The 7,351-nt window shown below is 37.9% G+C and overlaps 1 non-coding gene across 1 annotated transcript; it reads right to left on the reverse strand.

The window, feature by feature from the left end:
• Window positions 1-2,582: 2,582 nt before the first annotated feature.
• On the reverse strand, window positions 2,583-2,689 carry LOC112859107 (U6 spliceosomal RNA). The gene has a single exon (XR_003223427.1). It is a non-coding gene; the product is annotated as a U6 spliceosomal RNA (small nuclear RNA).
• Window positions 2,690-7,351: the final 4,662 nt, after the last annotated feature.

The following is a 7,351-nucleotide window of genomic DNA, read 5'->3' on the forward strand; positions in this document are numbered from 1 at the left end:
GTTGATATCTTAGTTTTTCTCTTAAAAGTTCCATCTGGCGATCTCGTGTGTGTGTCTCCATAATTTGTGGTCAGCAAAGATATTAGGCAAATTTTAATGTCAGCCTCCTCAACTCAGTTGTGACAATAGGACTCTTCTAGAAACACCCCAATTCAGGGCTAATCATAAGGTTCACCTCATTTGCTTTTACTCCTCACACAGATTACACTCCTTCAGTATATGAATCGTGAAAACATTGCATTTATTCTCTCCAGTTTTCTCGTTGTTAAGACTGGAATGTAAGTCTAGGTCTTGTTCACCCATTGGGGCCAAAAGTAAAACTCTCTGGAGTACAGTTTTATACACAAATTCTAATACATTGTTTGACAATCTTCTTTATGGATTCTATTTATTTTTATATTAGATTTTCTCTGCCTATATTCCATTTTAATAATTTTCTTTCTCTTTTTTTCTTTATTTATTTGTTAATCTGTCTGTATTCATTTTATTAAATTTTCATTTCAAAACAAATTCTCATTAGTTTTTACCTTGTTCCTCATTTATGAATTTTTCTTTAATTTTCTTGTTGATTTCGATCAACTCATTTCTTTTCTTGCTGATTTGTTTATTTTGTTCCTATAATGTGAATTTGTTGTGTAAGCATTATCTTCAAACACTTATTTTAGGGTATTTTATTCAGTTTGAGTGTTGTCTTATAACTCTAATTTCTGCTTCATGATTTGTTCTTTTGGAGGAATTTTCCTTAGATATACTGTTGTCATTTTCTGTTTTTATCTTATAGTAGCTTTACATGGAAATATCATAATTTTATTTTACCCATTTTATAAACAGTGTTCCTATTTCTAAAACACACTTTTCTGTGTAATAAAGTTACTTTTTATATTAATTTTTAAATTTAAAAATTTTTAATTTGAGCATGATTGACAATGTTATATTAGTTTCAGGTGTGCAATACAGTGATTCACCTTTTCTATATGTAATGCTATGCTCACCACAAGTGTAACTACCATCTGTCAACATACAATGCTATTATAATATTATTGACTATATTCTCTATGCTGTGCCTTTTAGTCCCATGACTTATTCATTCCATAACTGGAAGCCTATCGCTACCACTCCCCTTTACCCATTTTATCCATCCCCTGTACCCCTTCCCTCCAGCAACCATCAGTTTGCTCTCTGTTATTTATAGGTCTGATTCTACTTTTTGTTTATTCATTCATTGTTTAGATACCACTCATGAGGAAAATCATATGGCATTTGTCTTTCTCAGTCTGACTTATTCCAGTTAGCATAAAATGCTCTAGGTCCATCCATGGTGTCACAAATGGCAAGACCTCTTGTTCTTTATGGTGGTGTAATATTCCATCGTGTATATATATCACAAGATAGTTCTTATTCATTCATCTATTAATGGACATGTAGATTGCTTCCTTATCTTGACTATTGTAAACATTGCTGGAATAAACATACATACATCTTTTGGAATTAGTGTTTTCATTTTTCTTTATAAATACCCTCTAGTGGAATTACTGGATCATGAGACATTGTTACTTTTAATTTTTTGAGGAATCTCTGTACTGTTTTCCACAGTGGTTGCACCAATTTACATTCCCACCAACAGTGCATGGATGTTCACTTTCCTTCTTATCCTCTTCAACACTTGTTATTTCTTGACTTTTTGGTACTAGCCATTCTGGCTGGTGTGAGGTGATATTTCATTGTAGTTCTAATTTGCATTTCCCTGATGATTACTGATGTTGAGCATCTTTTCATGTGTCTGTTGGCTATATGTTTTCTTTGGCAAAAAGGTCTATTCAGGTCCTCTGCCCATTTTTAAACTGTATTGTTTGTGGTTTTGGTGTTGAATTATATAAGTTCTTTATATATTTTGGATATTAACCCATCACAGGTTATACCATTTGTAAACATCTTCTCCCATTTTATAGGTTGCCTTTTTGTTTTGTTGGTGGTTTCCTAAACTGTACAGAAGCTTTTTAATTTGATGTAGTTCCAATAATTTACTTTTGTTTTTGGTTCTTTTCCTGAGTAGACATATCTAGAAACATGTTTCTATGGCTTATGTCAGAGAAATTAGTGCCTGTGTTCTCTTCTAAAATTTTTATGGTTTCAAGTCTTTCATTTAGGTCTTGAGCCCATTTTGAGTTTATTTTGGCTTATGGGGTTAGTAAGTGGTTCAGTTTCATTCTTTTGCTGTTCAGTTGTCCCAGCATCATTTATTATAGAAATTGTCTTGTCGCTATTATATATTCTTGTCTCCTTTGTCACAGATTGACTGTGTAAGTGCGGGTTTATTTCTGGGCTTTCTGTTCTTTTCCACTCATCTATGTATCTATTTTTGTGCCAGTACCATACTGTTTTGGCTACTGCAGCTTGGTAGTGTATCTTGAAATCTGGAATTGTGATAACTTCATCTTTGCTGTTCTTTCTCAAAATTGCTTTGGTTAGAAATCCATACAAATCTTAGTAGTATTTGTTTAGTTCTGTGAAAAATTCTGTTGGTATTTTGATAAGGATTGCATTGAATGTGTATATTACTTTGGGTAGACATTTTTTTTTTTTTAAATATGGAACGCTTCACGAATTTGCGTGTCATCCTTGTGCAGGGGCCATGCTAATCTTCTCTGTATCGTTCCAATTTTAGTATATGTGCTGCCGAAGCAAGCACTGGGTAGACATTTTAACAATATTAATTCTTCCAGTCCACAAGCATGGAATATCTTTACATTTGTTTGTGCCATCTTTCTTTCATCAGTGTTTTATATTTTGCAGAGTATAGCTCTTTTATCTCCTTCATTAAATTTATTCAGAGGTATTTTATTATTTTTGTGTAATTGTAAATGGAGCTGTTTTCTTAATTTCTCTTTCTGCTACTTCATCATTAGTATATAGAAATGCTATCAATTTCTGGCTATTAATTTTGTATCCTGCAAATGTACTGAATTCATTTATTACTTCTCATAGTTTTTTGGTGGAGTCTTTAGGGTTTTCTAAGTGTAGTATCTTGTCATCTGTACAAAGTGACAGTTTAATTTCTTTACCAATATGGATGCCTTATTTCTTTTTCTTGTCTGATTGCTGTTACTAGGATAAAGTTACTTTTTAAAATGGATATATTTTATGTTGGTGGTGGTGGAAGGAAAGGACTCATGTCTTTTTTTTTTAATTTCAAGAGCTCTATTTATTTCTCTTAATTCCTTCTTTGGCTTCACTACCAGTTTAAATGGAAGTCTTCTCCATTCTACTTACCTGCCTCTCCCCCCGAAATGTTCTTTGTCCAAGGCTGCCACCTCAGGACCTATGTATTTTCAAATCTTTTACTATATCTAGGATTTTCACCCATCATGTTTCAGACCTGTGTTCAGTGTTGGATTTTTCTGTGGTAATTTTATGTTTGCTTTGTCCATGCCCATGCCCTCTTTTCTCTTTTCCTGTTTTCTATGCAGTTTCTTCAGACTTAGCCCTTTTCTCCAAACACAATGTCTTGAGGTGATAGTCGGAAGTTTAATCGTAGCTGTGTTGGCATTTAATAATGATTTCTCTACATACAGATAATTTAAAGCTCATAGTATTCTCCGAGCTTCAGGGTGGTTTTATCTGCACTTCTTCATTTGTGTCTCTGCTACTTTGCAGACTTTGTGGACCTATTCTGATTCTGATAACCATCTTTACACTATGGTCAACTGCACTCTCTATTTCCCATGCGATTCTGCAATTTTCTACAAGAAATATTTATACATTTCATAATAAAGGATTAATCAAATAGTTTTCCCAAGTTTCAGCAAGGCACGTTACATTTTTTTCAAGTCATTGTAACTTTGGGAATGAGATAACTAAATAATCCTAGTTGACAATACAGTAAGGTAAATTTGAAACCTTTTAAATAACCACACTTAAAAAATGTAGATCTTAAGAATCATGTCAATTATGAGAGAAAGCTAGAGATCAAAATGTTATGTTACTGGTCCTGTTCCGTCTGATGTTTTAATCAATAACTTAGATAAGGGTTTAAAGGCATTTGTTTCAGATACTGTAATGACATATCTTGAAAAAGATACCAATACTTTTGATTACAGAAATAACATTTAAAAAGAATCCTAAGAGGATAGAAAATGGATTAAAGCCCACCAAACTAAGTTAGCACAGTGCTTTTTTGATTATTTTAGATAAGAGAAAAAAATCAATTGTATGAATTTAACATGTGATGAACTTGGTTTGTCAGGAATTCATATGAAAAAGACCTGACATTTCTAAATAATTATGAACAAAATATAAATCAACAATATGATTCATCTGCACAAAAAAAGACCAAAACAATGTTAAGTTTTGCTATTAGGCTGTTGTGGGAGAAGCGGCTATAAAGTACATTTTAGTATGGATTTTGCCAGAATACCCAAAGATTTTGAAGTCATGGCATTTAAAAAATAATATGATAAGTTTGGTTTGGGGAGGAAATTGCTTATGATATCTGCGAGAGGATAGTTAAGTGCAGTGGAAGCTCTAGAAGATGATCCTAGGACTATGGTTAGAGATGATTGGGATAAGAAGACATTTCTAAATATTAAATAAGCTCAATCATGATAAGCCCTTTCCTGTGAATTCTGTAAGCTCCAATCACTATAGATTATTAAGCCATGTCTGCTTATATTTTGTGTATATGCTTTGTTTTGGAGGTTGCACAGAGATGACTTTTAAGATCTTCGTCAACTTTAGGAGCACCGCCAGGAAGATGGCGGCGTAGGAGGACGCTGGGCTCACCGCGTGTCCTGCTGATCACTTAGATTCCACCTACACCTGCCTAAATAACCCAGAAAACCGCCAGAGGATTAGCAGAATGGAGTCGCCGGAGCCAAGCGCAGACGAGAGGCCCACGGAAGAGGGTAGGAAGGGCGGCGAGGTGGTGCGCGCTCCACGGACTGGCAGGAGGGAGCCAGGGTGGAGGGGCGGCTCGCCGGCCAAGCAGAGCCCCGGAGTCTGGCTTGCAAAAAGCGGAGGGGCCTGACGGACTGTGTTCCGACAGCAAGCGCGACTTAGCGGCTGGGAGGTCATAAGTTAACAGCTCTGCTCAGAAAGCGGGAAGGCTGGAGGACAAAGGGAAGGAGAGCTGCTGAGCCCCCTGACGACAGAGCTCAGTTTGGTGGGGAACAAAGGCGCTCACCAGCGCCATCTCCCCTGCCCATCCCCCAGCCAAAATCCCAAAGAGGACCAGTTCCTGCCAGGGAACTTGCTCGCTCTGCACAAACACCCAACTCTGCGCTTCTGCGGAGCCAAACCTCCGGCAGCGGATCTGACTCCCTCCTGCTGCCACAGGGCCCCTCCTGAAGTGGATCACCTAAGGAGAAGCGAGCTAAGCCTGCCCCTCCTGCCCCTGTGCACCTTGCCTTCCCACCCCAGCTAAGACGCCAGATCCCCAGCATCACAAGCCTGGCAGTGTGCAAGTAGCCCAGACAGGCCACCCCACCCCACAGTGAATCCCGCCCCTAGGAGAGGGGAAGAGAAGGCACACACCAGTCTGACTGTGGCCCCAGCGGTGGGCTGGGGGCAGACATCAGGTCTGACTGCGGCTCCGCCCACCAACTCCAGTTATACACCACAGCACAGGGGAAGTGCCCTGCAGGTCCTCACCACGCCAGGGACTATCCAAAATGACCAAGCGGAAGAATTCCCCTCAGAAGAATCTCCAGGAAATAACAACAGCTAATGAGCTGATCAAAAAGGATTTAAATAATATAACAGAAAGTGAATTTAGAATAATAGTCATAAAATTAATCGCTGGGCTTGAAAACAGTATAGCTGACAGCAGAGAATTTCTTGCTACAGAGATCAAGGGACTAAGGAACAGTCACAAGGAGCTGAAAAACGCTTTAAACGAAATGCATAACAAAATGGAAACCACCACGGCTCGGATTGAAGAGGCAGAGGAGAGAATAGGTGAGCTAGAAGATAAAGTTATGGAAAAAGAGGAAGCTGAGAAAAAGAGAGATAAAAAAATCCAGGAGTATGAGGGGAAAATTGGAGAACTAAGTGATACACTAAAAAGAAATAATATACGCATAATTGGTATCCCAGAGGAGGAAGAGAGAGGGAAAGGTGCTGAAGGGGTACTTGAAGAAATAATAGCTGAGAACTTCCCTGAACTGGGGAAGGAAAAAGGCATTGAAATCCAAGAGGCACAGAGAACTCCCTTCAGACGTAACTTGAATCGATCTTCTGCACGACATATCATAGTGAAACTGGCAAAATACAAGGATAAAGAGAAAATTCTGAAAGCAGCAAGGGGAAAACGTGCCCTCACATATAAAGGGAGACCTATAAGACTCGTGACTGATCTCTCTTTTGAAACTTGGCAGGCCAGAAAGAATTGGCACGAGATTTTCAGTGTGCTAGACAGAAAAAATATGCAGCCGAGAATCCTTTATCCAGCAAGTCTGTCATTTAGAATCGAAGGAGAGATAAAGGTCTTCCCAAACAAACAAAAACTGAAGGAATTTGTCACCACTAAACCAGCCCTACAAGAGATCCTAAGGGGGACCCTGTGAGACAAAGTACCAGAGACATCACTACAAGCATAAAACATACAGACATCACAATGACTCTAAACCCATATCTTTCTATAATAACACTGAATGTAAATGGATTAAATGCGCCAACCAAAAGACATAGGGTATCAGAATGGATAAAAAAACAAGACCCATCTATTTGCTGTCTACAAGAGACTCATTTTAGATCTGAGGACACCTTTAGATTGAGAGTGAGGGGATGGAGAACTATTTATCATGCTACTGGAAGCCAAAAGAAAGCTGGAGTAGCCATATTTATATCAGACAAACTAGACTTTAAATTAAAGGCTGTAACAAGAGATGAAGAAGGACATTATATAATAATCACAGGGTCTATCCATCAGGAAGAGCTAACAATTATAAATGTCTATGCGCCGAATACCAGAGCGCCCAAATATATAAAACAATTACTCATAAACATAAGCAACCTTATTGATAAGAATGTGGTAATTGCAGGGGACTTTAACACCCCACTTACAGAAATGGATAGATCATCTAGACACGCGGTCAATAAAGAAACAAGGGCCCTGAATGAGACATTGGATCAGATGGACTTGACAGATATATTTAGAACTCTGCATCCCAAAGCAACAGAATATACTTTCTTCTCGAGTGCACATGGAACATTCTCCAAGATAGATCATATACTGGGTCACAAAACAGCCCTTCATAAGTTTACAAGAATTGAAATCATACCATGCATACTTTCAGACCACAATGCTATGAAGCTTGAAATCAACCACAGGAAAAAGTCTGGAAAACCTCCAAAA

This window comes from Puma concolor, chromosome B1 (assembly GCF_028749965.1).
Source record: "Puma concolor isolate L17-30 chromosome B1, mPumCon1.1.hap2, whole genome shotgun sequence".
NCBI classification, from domain to species: Eukaryota; Metazoa; Chordata; class Mammalia; order Carnivora; family Felidae; genus Puma; species Puma concolor.